At 47.1% G+C, this 16,329-nt stretch overlaps 1 protein-coding gene across 4 annotated transcripts in view; it reads left to right on the top strand.

Moving 5' to 3' along the window:
• The window catches only part of RIN3 (Ras and Rab interactor 3), a 477,167-nt gene that overhangs the window by 422,202 nt on the left and 38,636 nt on the right, over window positions 1–16,329 (top strand). The gene's annotated exons all lie outside the window — the stretch shown is intronic.

Raw genomic sequence — 16,329 nt, 5'->3', positions numbered from 1 at the left:
GTTTGTCTGTGAACTTAGAAGTAAACTTTACCATCTTTTAATGTGTTTTCATTGACTTGCTTGAATTTTGTGATTATATACTTTGCAGCAATGCTCTGTGGGCGCTAAGTCAGTGGCGTAATGAAAATTGAGGTAGTGCTACTTATGAAGCAGAGAGGACCACGAGGTTAATAAAGCCAGATTGAGGTTAAAGGGACAGAGGTTAATATTTGTGTTTTTTATATATTCGAATGCGGAGCGGAGCATTGGTAGTGTGCATGCTAAGGTTGAGTGATTTGTTAGGGCGATGTATTCTTTCAATTAAACTAAACATTCAGCCCCAGTGCTCACGGTGTTACTGATGGCTGTTGAGACAGCATCATGAATAGGAGTGATCTTTCTCATTGATGATGGAATTTTCAGTTTTCTCTTCTGTGCAAAGGCGGTAGTACATCTTGGTGGTATAACTGGGGTGAATAAGACTGTTCCACATCGTGCAGCATTCAGATCAAGTCTTTTTTGCATTGGTGATCACAGAAGTAAAGTCGGAATCTGATAGAGACATCGGGCCGCAGATTCCTTAACCTAGAATATCCCCAGGCGTCAGCCCATTATCCCAAAAGTTATCTCTGAGCCTAGCACAATGTGACGGTACCCATCCAGGTGTTTATTTTTTTTAATTTTTTTTTTTTAATGAAAGCTATGAAAATATCTGCTGTAATGCGCACTTGATGGTAACGGTGCTATTGTAGCTACTGTGCTACAAATCCATATATAGAGCTTCTTAGCAAGGCAGGGTCACGCTGTGCTTCCGTCTTTCAGAAGCGAGTAAGGATGTTGGAGATAGATGACAAATGGCAGTCTGCGCCGTAAAGAGCAGAATTTGCTTTAATGTGAACTAAGAGACAGCCTTTATCCTTTGAATAAGGTTCAGTTGTCAAGAGGGAAACAAAGGTTTCATTAGACTATTTGTGAACAACAGGGCTAGAAAGCAAAAGACACACAATTGATGGACGGAATGGAGAACAAATCCAAACATTCACCCTCAGTCAAGAGATCTGGGTTAAATCCATCATTCTTTTGCCCATCATGCCACCCCAGTTTAGACCTGGTCATATGCAAATCAGTCTTGACTTTGTGCCTCATGGGAACAGTCCAGCCCGAACTGCCAAGCCAGGTCCTCCCTTGACCGTAAACAAGCATCCTAGGACCAGTTTTGGGGTTTCACCCCTCTTCATCCAGGACAGCTTGATTCCAGTGGCACAGTGAGCCCAGGACACATGTCTGGGCATACCTGGCGCACTTAGGGCAAGAAAGCAAAAGACACACAATTGATGGACGGAATGCAGAACAAATCAAAACATTTGCCCAGACGTGGGTCCCGTGCTCTCCATGCCACTGGAATCAAGCTATCCTTGCTGAAGAGGGGTGAAACCCCGAAACCGGTCCTAGGATGCTTGTTTCCAGTCCAGGGAGGACCTGGCTTGGCAGTTCGGGCTGGACTGTTCTCATGAGACACAGGGTCAAGACTGATTTGCATATGGCTGGGTTCAAACTGGAAAGGCATGGTGGTGCAACACAACGATGGATTTAGGCCCAGATCTCTGTACTGGGGTGAATGTATGACATTGTTCTGCATTCTGTCCCTCAACTGTTGTTTTTGTATTTGTGAACAACAGGCAGGTATATTCAAACCGTGCTGTCATCTTGCATTAGCCACGCCCTGGTATCCTGCCATTTTACAGTGCTGGGCTCCGATGACCTGGTGTGAATATGCGAAGGAAATCTTTGAGGGGGAATGCAGGAAGCTGATTTAAAAAGAGTTTGAATTTTCAGATAAACAACCGGCAGCTCTGAATACCAATTGCCTTTGATTTCAATGGAAAAACACACCAGAATGAAGGCCTACACGGTTTACCTGAACTAAGCCGCATCACGGAATAAAACAGGCGTCCTTCAAAGTCTCCAGTAATCAGGAAACAAAGATGTCAGGAAAGGGGGGGGGGTGCTTCGAAACGTGCACCCTCCCTCACAACTTCATTAAACAAGTTAGGGGTGGGGCATGATAAAGCCGCCGTCTTTGGTCCTGGGGATCCGGGTTCCAGTCTCGGCGTAGGCTCCATAAAAATATGCTGATATTATTAAATAATTTAATAAGAATCATTTTATTTTTTGCCTCGTGGGAGTCTTGTGATACCTGATTATTTTAGTGCATTGCTGGCTGTAGGACAGGCACAGGATCAGCAGAACAAATTTTGCCACATCAAAACAAGAAGAGGAGGGGGTGCACGGAATAGAACAGGCGCCCTCCAAGGCTCTGATGAGCAGGAAACAAAGGCGGGGTGGGCGTGCATCGAACATGCATCCTCCCTTGGAACAAGGCTAAAATAAGTTAGGGCTGTGACTCAATAAACAGAGCTGCCGACTTTGGTCCAGGCGACCCAGGTTCGAGCCTGAGCATAGTCTTTACAAAAAAATATTTGCAATGCCATAGGTCTCGCATTTGAAATGCAAGACCTATGGTATTGCAAACAAGCGGCTGTCATTGTCCCGGCTGCTTAGAAAGCGAAAGCGCGCATGGCGTGCTGAATCTAAGCAGACCATATTGTGCAGGGGCAGGAAGAGAAACTCAATCAAGAAAATAGTGCTTACAAGACTGAAAAATAACAGGTATGGTGTAACAACCAAAGTAAAGGGACCAATTGCCATGGGAGTCTACAAATGAAGAGAAGGCCGTACTAAGGAGGGACTAACAATCCTACAAACAAATCAGAAGCCAGCATTTACAAAGGACAAAGACACAATACACAAGACAATAAAAAATATGGGCGGGGGAGTGTGCAGGGCTGCTCTCCGTACTGTACTACAACAGATCATCACCAGAGCAGCGCTGGCTCAGGCTCGACCTAAAGAGCATCTGCTGCAGAGTTCCTTGTGCGTCCAATAAACAAGTCATGATAACTCTTGTGATTAATATTCCTGCTAAAGGGAGAGATCAGAGCTTAGTCTGGTGGCAGTTTTGACTCGCCATAAAGTAGTGCAGAGGGTTATCTTGCCTGCTGCAAAGAACAGATCTGTATTTTAATGTGGATAGCTGAGTGGATTAGTAAAACCAGCCTTTATTAGCGCTTAAAACAAATGAAATGTATTTGAGATAGGGGCCATGGAGAGATAAGGGGCACTTTTTCAGGGGGGTAGTGAGAGAATCTGAGAAGGATTTTGGGAGAGGGACAAGGGGGTGCCATCAAATATTGTCACACCAGGTGCCACCAGTGCAAAAGTCGGCCCTGGATACACTAAACATCCACCTAGGGCCATTTATGCATTTAATCTGTGACTTAAAAGGTGATTTTATGTTATGTTTGTTGGGACTGATCATGCCCAGACGTATCAGTGATAACTCATGCAGCTAATCTCTCTGTCTGGCAGCTCTTCTGCATTGACTAACCCTGTGACATTAATGCTTGCAAATGTACCCAAGTCATTCCGAAGTTGCCCCGCCGGTTACCAGTTGTCTTTTGTCTCGGCACTACCCAGATTTCTAGTACACAGGAGATTTGAACACGTGTAGTGGTCGTTTTTTTTGGCCAGAAGGTGCTAGGAGGCTCTTTTGGTTTTCTTGTTGAAGCATAATTTTAAGTGCATTATTTTCTTCCTAGCTATTATATATCCTTTTCTGGTCTTTAAGAAAAGTATTGACTGGCAATATCATCAAAGCTGTGGTTGTGTTGTAGTGTCTGCACAACAGCTTAGCAAAACTGTCTGCAAACTTTGTCCATTTTCTTTAACATTGCAAATCATTCTTAGATACTTTGCTTTTAGTTAAACCCTTCTTTAAAAGTAGTTTGATGTGTCAGTTCTGTCCTGTGTAGGCGAGTTATTTTCAGGTTTTGGCAAGTAAACCAGTGAGACAAATATACTGCTATGTGCAGCGCAAAACAGCCCTGCTGCAATATCATCAGAGATTTTCACAACAAATTACAACTAGTGTGAGTCTTGTGTGGGGAATTCCTGTTGACCAACACCCGGGCCTATTTTTAGGGTCAAGGAGAAGAAGTATAAATTATTATTTTGTCCAAAAGACAAATAGTGCAACAATATGATTACAGGAAAGTGATTGCCTGCTCCTAAATATGGGCCATCAACACAAAGGCTACTGTGAGGATGAGCGCTATATTAAATACAGTGCGTTGTAAGCTCAACTTGAATTGATGCCAATGGTTCCATTAAAATATGCGTGCACATGTTTGTAAAAAGTAACAACTGTGGCTTTTTATAATGCTTCCCGATTGCCATTTAAGTATATGCAAATATATGCAGAATAGAAGCAAGGTTGCTGATTTTTATGTCAAGTCAAACTTTATAGGGTACAGCCAAAGTAGGGCGTAACAATTACCAGCACAGAAAAATCGCAACCTTTACATTTAAAATACATAGTTGGGTTGAGGATTGCGAAAAATTAAAATACAAATATTCATGAAAAAACTACTATTTGGGGGCGTGGCCGAGCCGAGCTGCAAGATGGCCGCCGTGTAACGGGGCTCTGCCGGCCGGACAACTAATGCGTCAGCCCATCCGGCTTCTGCCTTGATATTTGTGCAGGGAAGATACGGCGGGAGGTGCCCAGACAAAGAGGAGTCTAGCGGTGCTGCTGTGGCCGAATTCGGCAGCGGGGATCAGGAGCTACATACCCTAGCTGATCCGGCGGCTGGGAGGCGCCGCGCTGAGCGGCGTCCTCTGCTACGCGAGGCCCTGGTCGCGGGCCGTGGCCCGTCAGACGCGTGGAGGCTGTCGATGACACTGGTGGAGCGTGGGACGCCCTGCGATTGGCACCCAAGTGACGGCGGCTGGCCCCTGCTGTGCGGCGGACAGCCTTCGTTGTGGGGCTGGAGCGAGACGTCTGCGGAGCTGATGTGCGGACTGCTTGGGCCTTGCCGGCGTGGCCGCGCTCTGCGCTGATGCCTGTACCGGTGCTCCTGCTGACGTGAGACGGCGAGGGACGGGGGCTGCGGCGCCTTGTGAGCGCGGCCCGATCCCTACCTGCAACGAATGAAATCCGGCTATCTGGCCTGTGGAATCCATGCCCTAAATTCCGTGGGTCTGCCAGCGGTGGAGTTGATGAGGTGGTGGTGAGGAGGGCACGAGAGGCCGGCCGGGTTGCCCTCCGGGCTGCTGCCCGAGCGTGGAGAAACCGCCGTTGGTACCTGATTGACGCAGGCCCGCGACCTGAGTGCGCCGAGAGCTGGCTGGACCTTGCCTGTTTGGCGGTGTTCTCCGCGGGGCATGGGCGGAGCGTGGGGCCACTTGGTGATGTGACTATCCAGATTCCCAGACCTGAGGTGGAAGCCGGGTTCTGGCGGTACACCTCTACTAATTTTAAAATTGTTTATACTGTGTTATTTGCTTTTAATAGTTGATATTACAAACTCCTAAAAGCCTACCTGACCCGCTGAGAGACCTCATACCACGCAGCCGACCGATCGCTGCTGTGGTAATTGTTTGTTGTTTGAGCGGCCGCCATCGCTGGCGTGCTCGCTAGCCACGCCCCTTTGAGGCCACGCCCCCCGCCCTGTGATCAGGCGCCGTTTCGCAAGCCTCTTCAGAATCCAGATTCCCAGACCTGAGGCGGAAGCCGGGTTCTGGCGGTACACCTCTACTAATTTTAAAATTGTTTATACTGTGTTATTTGCTTTTAATAGTTGATATTACAAACTCCTAAAAGCCTACCTGACCCGCTGAGAGACCTCATACCACGCAGCCGACCGATCGCTGCTGTGGTAATTGTTTGTTGTTTGAGCGGCCGCCATCGCAGGCGTGCTCGCTAGCCACGCCCCCTTGAGGCCACGCCCCTTTCATCTCATTTCCTATAACATGTGCCTAGGCAGGAAGCGCAGCGGACGAGCGCAGCGGGAGCGCCGTTTGCGCGCCGAAGGCGCGCCTAGGGCAAGCCCGTCTGCGCCCGTCCGCGACAAGACCGCGACAGGCGCAGGAAACTCTGCCCATCCCTCCTCCCACATCTCCAACCAATCTAGCGACCTCCTTCAACTACAGGTCACTAAACCGTGTCCATGTATACTCGACCCAGCCGCACTTTCAGGCCCAGTCAGTTGCAAACACTGCCACTGGTCCACTGGCCTCCTCTCAGCTATCCCATCGGCCAATATACCTCAGGCTCCTCTGCCCTCCTTCAAAGGTGGTCTGATCAACGCACGATCCATGTGCAAGCACAACCAAGATATACACGACCTTATCTTGGAGTCCGACCTAGACTGCCTCATGATAACTGAGACATGGCTAACAGCAGATAGTAACCCTGATATTGCTGTTGCCCTTCCCCTGGGCTATTCGCTCTTCAGGGAAGATAGAGCTAAGGGCCGAGGTGGAGGTGTCGCAATCATCCTTAAAGACACCCTCCCTTGCCACACCTTTAGTCTAGAGCCTTTAAAAAAGACAGAAGGACTAGGCTTCTCTATTAAATTGAACGAACACAATTCGTTCACAGGCGGACTGATATACCGCCCACCCGGCAACGCATCTGAGTTCCTCGACTCACTGTATGATTCTTTAGGACAATTCTCACTCAGATACCCATTCTTCACCCTCCTTGGTGATTTTAACCTTCATCTAGAATCGAAAATAGATGTTCAAACCATCAATTTCGTACAAACCCTCGACATGTTCAATTTTAAGCAACTCGTCACCTCACCGACCCACTCCCTAGGTCACACCCTCGATGGAGTCTGCACAAACTCTCCCTCCTTGATCACACTATCCCCTTTGCCTCAGATCTGGTCTGATCACTCCCTAATCCCAATCCACATTCCGAGCGAAAATCTACCCAACCGTAACAAAGCTGCTTCTCACCCCGACAATCATATCAATTGGAAAAAGGTTCAGGATAACATCACTCTTAATCCCTCAATGCAAACTCAAGCACCCATCCTTTCCGGCAATGTCGACACCGACGCCGATCTTTTTCACAACTGGATCACTCAAGAAATTAAATCCAGAATCCCGCCCCCACGCCCCCGCACCTCCCGGGGAAAAACCAAAACAAATGCCCCCTGGTTCACACCAGAACTTGCAAATGCGCTTCTGCTATGTAAAAAAGCAGAAAGAAATTGGCGAAAGACATACGAGGCCACTAATCGTACTTCCTATATCGCGACAAGGAAAAATTACCTTTTGGAAATCAAACTGGCTAAAAAAAACTACTACGTCAATGCCATTAAAAACGCTGGCCAAAAACAAAAGGTGCTGTTCGCTATAGTTAAATCATTCACGCAGCCTAAGGCACTCTTACCTGAAATCCCCCCTTCCCAGAAATTCTGTGACCAAATTTCTGATTATTTCGAGGACAAAATTGCCTCTATCCAAATCAATTTCCCCCCCCCCCCCACCACTCCCCCTGTGCCCCCTCCACTGGTCCCCCAAGGCTGCACACTAAGTAGCTTCCCCTCTGTCACTCTTGAGCAGTCGAGAAAAGCCATCCTGGCCTGCAAATCGGGCGCCCCGTCTGATCCTTGTCTCCCCAAGATACTTCACCAATTAATTGACGAGGTTAACCCGACCATCAACAACCTAATCAACTCCTCGCTTAGCTCAGGTTCAGTACCCAGCCGTTGGAAAAAAGGAATTGTCAAACCCCTTATGAAGAAGGCAAATAAACCCCCGACTGACCTAACCAACCTCCGCCCAATTTCGCTACTCCCGGCTTTGGGAAAAATTACGGAACACCTAGTCCACAACGAACTTAAACGCTACCTGGATGAAAACAACCTTCTTCATCCCCAACAATCTGGATTCCGCCCCAAGCATTCGACAGAAACCGCTCTTATCGAACTGTCTGACACCATAAAATCCCTACAAGATCAGAGAAAAAACTCCATTCTAATCCTCCTCGACTTAACGGCGGCGTTTGATACCATCTCCCACACCATTTATCAGTAGACTCAGGGACATTGGCATCTCTGACTCCGCCCTATCTTGGATAAAGTCTTTTCTCTCCGACCGATCCCAAACAGTCGCTCTGGGCCCATTCCACTCCAAAGACAAACTTGTCCCCTCAGGCGTCCCGCAAGGATCCATCCTTAGCCCTCTCCTTTTTAACATTTACCTTATTCCCCTTCTTAATCTGATAGAATCATTCGGCATACCTGTCACTTCGTATGCCGATGACACACAACTCATTGTACCACTGGACGAACGATCTACCAAAGCTGAACTTAACCTGAAACACTGCCTGACCGAAGTATTTCGATGGATGGACAACAACCACTTGAAATGCAACTCGAGTAAAACGGAGATCCTCCCGATTGGTATTAACATCTCCTTCTCTCCAGCACTTTGGTGGCCAGATAATTCTGTTGCCCCCCCCCAGACAGTGTCGTCAGCCCGGAATCTCGGCGTAATCTTTGACTCCGAACTCTCCTTTGAGCAGCATGCCAGAACCGTCGCAGGCAAATGCTTCGGAACGATCAGATCCCTGAGAAAGTTCTTCGACTTCCTCCCCGTCGATGCCAGAAAAACGGTGACAGTAGCACTCATAATCTCACGACTGGACTACTGCAACGGCCTGCTTGCAGGAGTCAAAAAGAGCACCATCCTAAAACTGCAGAGCGTTCTGCACACAGCTGCCCGTCTTGTCCTGGGCCTACCCCGCAGATCCTCTATCTCTGCAGCGCTTCGTTCACTTCACTGGCTCCCCCTTCACAAAAGGATTCTCTTCAAAATCCTGATTATAGCCTTTCGTGCCTACAACCAAACAGGCCCTAAATATCTCACCAAGCGCTTTCCCCACTACATGCCCAACCGTCACCTTCGTTCGACCCACGACAACCTCATCCTTCCCCCTAAATACAATCTGAAAACGAAGGGTGAGAAGACTCAGTTTCCTTGCAGCTAAAGCTTGGAACAAACTGCCCAAAACACTCAGACAACAAACCCAGGAAAAACCCTTTAGAAAGCTTCTAAAGACATGGATTTTTAATCTCTCGGACGATTACTCCAAAGCTTCCATATAAATCCTCATGGACTGGTTCATTCAGGATCCTCAGCGCCAAGATGCTCCCTCCGGAGCGAACGTCGCGCTCTAGAAATACCCCACAAATGACAAAAATGACTATCTGGCCTGCGCGGTCCTTGCGCTTGGTGGGGCCTGTGACCAGCGGTGTGCCTGCTGCCTCCCTCAATCGGTGCCGGTGTGTGGTGGCCCCTCGGAGGCGCCATGGGGAAGTCAGACACCAAGCAGCGGAAGCTCCACTTTGAGAGGCAAGCTTCACGCGGCGCCGAGGCGGTGCCGGCGTCGCAGACTGTGGTCCCCGAAACGCAGCTGGACTCCACGCCGGAGGATGATGTCAAGAGCATGTTCCGCGACCTTAAGGGCTGCCTCAAGGAAATTGACGGCAAACTCGACTCCATGGCCCAGCGGCTTGATGGCATATCACATAAGGTCGACCAGCACGAGGAGCGTATCGCGGCGGTGGAAGCGCGGATTGCCGACTGCGAAGAGGGCCACGGAGACACCCAGGAGAAATTACTTCGCATGGACAGGGTCCTGGAGGTGATACGAGGGCGCAACGAAGATTTGGAAGCCCGCTCCCGCAGAAATAACGTACGAATTATTGGTATTGTGGAATCCACAAACATTGGCAATATGGAACAATTAGTTGAGGGTATGTTCCGCGACCTGTTTGGGGAGGACCTGTCGGGCATGTTCTTGATCGAGCGTGCACACCGCACGTTGGGGCCGCGACCTGTGCCGGGAGCTCCGCCACGACCGATCCTGGCCCGTGGTCTAAATTACCGGGACAGGGATACTATCCTGCGGTTGGCACGTGAAAAAGGTGAGCTCACTTTCCAAAATATGGCCATCTCCTTATTTCCAGATTTTACGCAGGCTGTGCAGGCTGCGAGGCGAGAATTCGTGCCGGCAAAAAAAATCTTCCAGAAGGTGGGGACTAAGTATGCCATGCTGTACCCGGCCAAGTTGCGGATACACCATAAAGGGAAGCCAATGGTCTTCACAGCGGCGGCGGATGCGCTCAAATTTGCGAGGCAGGCGGAACGGTCGCAGCGAGAGCGGCGAGATGAGTAAGATTCTCCTCCGATGGGCCAGTTAAGTGACATTGAATAACGCAGCACAATATCACCTTGAGACGTGCTGGGACGCCGGACACCGTGACTGTCAGCTGCACGGCCTGTAACCACCTATGGGGGTCCCTGGGGCCTGCGGGGACGATAGCTCTGTCCCGGAGCTGTGGGAATGGTCAGCTTTAGCATGGTTAAATTTGCTGATGCCCTGCGGAACACTGTAAGGGGAGGAATGCAGGGCCTCCCTAGCTGTAAGTTGATGTACTGCGTGAGTAGAAGGCAGAACTGTTCGGCCACCCTGTCGATTTTAGGCTGGGGAGTTAGCCGGTGATAATACCCAAAAAGGGGAGGGTCCGAGGGAAAATTTAAAGACCAAGACAGACTCAATCCCCCATCCAATATACTAATACAACAAGGAATCTGTCAGTCTGAAAAACAAGGGCACAGTCGCTAGGAAGTTTAGAATAAGCGAAGTGTTTGAAAAGGGAGCCTCAGAGTGCTGTAGGATTCATTAGGATTTCCATCAAAAACCAGTGATTGGTGTATATCATCATCTGGATATCCACTCCTTCCCACCACTGTGATTCACTCCATCTTGGAGTTTCATTCGTGGTTAGTTAGTAACCGGAGCACATTTTTATGAGGCCCATGGAAAGGGTAGGAGAGAAGGGGAGAAGGACAGCCAAGCCACTAGTCAGGGCAAGGTATGATATATATACCAAAAAATGATATATAAGTGGTGCAGTGCAGTAAGGTGAAATGTTAAAAAAGGATAAGGAGGAAGAAAGAAAGTTTATTGAAAAATATTCCTGCCAGTCCTTAACTAAAAATGGTGCAGAAACAGCTTCTAACAAATAGGCTGTTTGACAATAGGGTCGACATGTTTCAGCCTGCTTGCCTGGAGGGTCAAATGGCTTTCGTCAGGACCTTCATTTTATTATCGCTACTGCAGCAAAAGTGAGTGGGAAAATTATAAATTGTGAGACAGTGTTAAAAAATACAACCTTATTATGGTGTACAACTTCTTCGTATTGTCAGTGTGTTTATGAACATCTGTGGAAATACGAAAAGAGAATCACAAAAACAACACAGTCAGTGAAACTATCTGACAAATTTTCGCTTGAAACGCTGTGCCTTAATCTCAAGTGCTTACCTGATCAGCACGAGAAGTGAGCCTCACCTCACCCGGTAAAGACTCAGGGTAGAAGGAGGACCCGCACTACAAAATTGAATAAGATGTGGGGAAAATTCAGTACAATGAACCATGAGATACGATGGTTCAAAATCTATAATTTGAGACATTCTTCTGAAAGTCCGTTGTATGCTCAGCTTTGAACGCCGAGGTGACTTCACTCAAGAAAACAGAACCACAACTAAAATGATAGACTATGCAGACGCGCAAAAACTAGGGCACCGGTGGAACACGCAGTGCTCAATTGCGCCGCATCTGTTACAAAGAATAAGAGTTTCAAAGTTTTGAACTCTAGATCGCTCACCTCTCCGTCGGTACCTCGATGTGGAATCTGAGCCGTTTGGGAGGTAACCGGCAGCACAGGTGAGAGGTGTTAAAAAGCATGCCCTTTGGTTAAGCGACGACCTGATTCGTCAACGCTGGGCCAATGGGTTACTGTGTTTGATTTGGTATGGTCTCTGATTGGGCCCTGGAAAAGCCCGAGGTCACGCGGGATTTCGAGAAAAACTACAAAGTGATGTCAGCGTGTCAGGAAGGTGTAGTTCCAATGGGGTCGAGGAAAACTCGAGGTCACGCGAGACTAGAGAATGACTACTGAATGACATCAGCGTGTAAGGAAGGTGTAGTTCCATGTATCTGATAAAGCTTTATCAATCAGTGGGACGCAAACATACTTTCATATGAAGGATAGAAGGGGTTTAGCAATTAGTGCATATCTAGATGAGGTAGTCCCAATCTTTGATCACTATCTCTGGATGAACCTAGATCAGTGGAGAGTTATAATGAGCTCCACGGAATATCATCGTTCAATCCTGTTTGAAAAGTACCAATTTTAAACACCCAGCGTTGTTCCTTTAAAAACAAGAAGCGAGATGTGTCACTTACATGTGATGGAATAAAGGGTTTCTCTAAGACTGTCCACCAAAAATCATTGGCTTGGTGCTTCACTTCATGGAAGTGGCGTGTCAGTCTCGTATTGGTCTTGTTGCAGCGAAAGGTGCTCTTGTGTTCTAGCATTCGCTGTCTGACTTTCCGAGTGGTCATCCCTATATACCGGAGTTTACAGGGGCATTCAATCATATAGATTAAATCTTCACTGTTGCAGTTGGTAAAAGATCTTTGCTCCCATGGTTTGTTTGTGCCTATGTCTAACGTTGTGGAATGGCTAGTCTGCGGGCATATTGAACACGTCCCACATGGGTGGTGTCCTTGTACTGCGGGTAGGTCCCATAGAGTCCCAATGGGACGTGGTCTTGCTTCACGAGGTCGTGTATGAACCACTTTGTCTCTAAGGTTGCTTCCTCGTTTGAGAGAGAACAAAGGCAGAGGTATTTTCTCTTTGCATGAGTTCAGAATGCGCCAATGCTTCTTCACACTCTTTTGAATTCCATTAGTGAGCGTGCTGAATGTGTGGACGAAGGTGAGCCGCTCCAGTGGTGGTTTTGCAATAGGTGGCTCTATTAGTGCTTCTCTGTTGTTATTGGAGGCGCGTTTAAACGCTTTCTTGATCAGGGATCTCGGATATTGTTTAACAATAAGTTGTTCAGTGAGATTCTTTGCATGCACCTGGTATTTTTCCGATGTGGAACAGTTGCGTCTTACACGCAAAAACTGTCCGTAAGGAAGATTATCTCTCAATGATTTTGGATGTTGACTATCATATCTCAAGAGAGAGTTACGGGACATTGGTTTCTTATACAGTTCACTTTCAAGGCCAGTTATAGTGCTGAAGATAGAGAGATCAAGAAAGGCTAATCTCTCTTTGTGAGCTTCCACTGTGAACCTCAAAAAGTTGTTTCTGGTGTTCAACCAATCTAGGAAGGGTGATACTGACGACAAATCACCGCGCCAGATTACCAGGATGTCGTCAATATAGCGCTTCCATAGTCGGATCGAGTCACTGAAAGGGTTGTCATCGTTGAGCACATGTGTTTGTTCGAATGAATGCACATAGAGATTGGCTAAGCTAGGAGCAAAAATGCTCCCCATGCTGGTCCCGGAGACCTGCAGGTAAATGGTGTCTTCAAATTTGAAAAAATTTTCTTTCATAGCCAAATGTGCAAGGGTCATGATGAAATGAACGGGAGTGATGGTATCCAGATCTGCATTGTTCAGGATGGAAAAGATGGTTTCAAGGGTCTCATCCTGAGGAATAGAGGTATATAATGATTCCACATCAAATGATACTAGAATGTCTCTATCGGGATCAAAGTCAACTGTGGGCAAAAGACGTAGAATATCTTTCGTGTCCTGCAGGTAAGTAGGCATCTCTTTTACTAGAGGTCTTAAGAAGTGATCAACAAAGGTAGATAGAGGTTCTAGTAGTGATCCTTGTCCTGATATAATAGGTCTCCCTGGTGGGGGCCGTTGGGCCATAAGGCCCAACGGCCCCCAGTAAAGACCTCTAGTAAAAGAGATGCCTACTTACCTGCAGGACACGAAAGATATTCTACGTCTTTTGCCCACAGTTGACTTTGATCCCGATAGAGACATTCTAGTATCATTTGATGTGGAATCATTATATACCTCTATTCCTCAGGATGAGACCCTTGAAACCATCTTTTCCATCCTGAACAATGCAGATCTGGATACCATCACTCCCGTTCATTTCATCATGACCCTTGCACATTTGGCTATGAAAGAAAATTTTTTCAAATTTGAAGACACCATTTACCTGCAGGTCTCCGGGACCAGCATGGGGAGCATTTTTGCTCCTAGCTTAGCCAATCTCTATGTGCATTCATTCGAACAAACACATGTGCTCAACGATGACAACCCTTTCAGTGACTCGATCCGACTATGGAAGCGCTATATTGACGACATCCTGGTAATCTGGCGCGGTGATTTGTCGTCAGTATCACCCTTCCTAGATTGGTTGAACACCAGAAACAACTTTTTGAGGTTCACAGTGGAAGCTCACAAAGAGAGATTAGCCTTTCTTGATCTCTCTATCTTCAGCACTATAACTGGCCTTGAAAGTGAACTGTATAAGAAACCAATGTCCCGTAACTCTCTCTTGAGATATGATAGTCAACATCCAAAATCATTGAGAGATAATCTTCCTTACGGACAGTTTTTGCGTGTAAGACGCAACTGTTCCACATCGGAAAAATACCAGGTGCATGCAAAGAATCTCACTGAACAACTTATTGTTAAACAATATCCGAGATCCCTGATCAAGAAAGCGTTTAAACGCGCCTCCAATAACAACAGAGAAGCACTAATAGAGCCACCTATTGCAAAACCACCACTGGAGCGGCTCACCTTCGTCCACACATTCAGCACGCTCACTAATGGAATTCAAAAGAGTGTGAAGAAGCATTGGCGCATTCTGAACTCATGCAAAGAGAAAATACCTCTGCCTTTGTTCTCTCTCAAACGAGGAAGCAACCTTAGAGACAAAGTGGTTCATACACGACCTCGTGAAGCAAGACCACGTCCCATTGGGACTCTATGGGACCTACCCGCAGTACAAGGACACCACCCATGTGGGACGTGTTCAATATGCCCGCAGACTAGCCATTCCACAACGTTAGACATAGGCACAAACAAACCATGGGAGCAAAGATCTTTTACCAACTGCAACAGTGAAGATTTAATCTATATGATTGAATGCCCCTGTAAACTCCGGTATATAGGGATGACCACTCGGAAAGTCAGACAGCGAATGCTAGAACACAAGAGCACCTTTCGCTGCAACAAGACCAATACGAGACTGACACGCCACTTCCATGAAGTGAAGCACCAAGCCAATGATTTTTGGTGGACAGTCTTAGAGAAACCCTTTATTCCATCACATGTAAGTGACACATCTCGCTTCTTGTTTTTAAAGGAACAACGCTGGGTGTTTAAAATTGGTACTTTTCAAACAGGATTGAACGATGATATTCCGTGGAGCTCATTATAACTCTCCACTGATCTAGGTTCATCCAGAGATAGTGATCAAAGATTGGGACTACCTCATCTAGATATGCACTAATTGCTAAACCCCTTCTATCCTTCATATGAAAGTATGTTTGCGTCCCACTGATTGATAAAGCTTTATCAGATACATGGAACTACACCTTCCTTACACGCTGATGTCATTCAGTAGTCATTCTCTAGTCTCGCGTGACCTCGAGTTTTCCTCGACCCCATTGGAACTACACCTTCCTGACACGCTGACATCACTTTGTAGTTTTTCTCGAAATCCCGCGTGACCTCGGGCTTTTCCAGGGCCCAATCAGAGACCATACCAAATCAAACACAGTAACCCATTGGCCCAGCGTTGACGAATCAGGTCGTCGCTTAACCAAAGGGCATGCTTTTTAACACCTCTCACCTGTGCTGCCGGTTACCTCCCAAACGGCTCAGATTCCACATCGAGGTACCGACGGAGAGGTGAGCGATCTAGAGTTCAAAACTTTGAAACTCTTATTCTTTGTAACAGATGCGGCGCAATTGAGCACTGCGTGTTCCACCGGTGCCCTAGTTTTTGCGCGTCTGCATAGTCTATCATTTTAGTTGTGGTTCTGTTTTCTTGAGTGAAGTCACCTCGGCGTTCAAAGCTGAGCATACAACGGACTTTCAGAAGAATGTCTCAAATTATAGATTTTGAACCATCGTATCTCATGGTTCATTGTACTGAATTTTCCCCACATCTTATTCAATTTTGTAGGGCGGGGCCTCCTTCTACCCTGAGTCTTTACCGGGTGAGGTGAGGCTCACTTCTCGTGCTGATCAGGTAAGCACTTGAGATTAAGGCACAGCGTTTCAAGCGAAAATTTGTCAGATAGTTTCACTGACTGTGTTGTTTTTGTGATTCTCTTTTCGTATTTCCACAGATGTTCATAAACACACTGACAATACGAAGAAGTTGTACACCATAATAAGGTTGTATTTTTTAACACTGTCTCACAATTTATAATTTTCCCACTCACTTTTGCTGCAGTAGCGATAATAAAATGAAGGTCCTGACGAAAGCCATTTGACCCTCCAGGCAAGCAGGCTGAAACATGTCGACCCTATTGTCAAACAGCCTATTTGTTAGAAGCTGTTTCTGCACCATTTTTAGTTAAGGACTGGCA

This window comes from Triturus cristatus, chromosome 9 (assembly GCF_964204655.1).
Source record: "Triturus cristatus chromosome 9, aTriCri1.1, whole genome shotgun sequence".
NCBI lineage: Eukaryota > Metazoa > Chordata > Amphibia > Caudata > Salamandridae > Triturus > Triturus cristatus.
The sequence above is the reverse complement of the archived record's forward strand: the minus strand, read 5'-3'. Positions and strand labels throughout refer to the sequence as shown.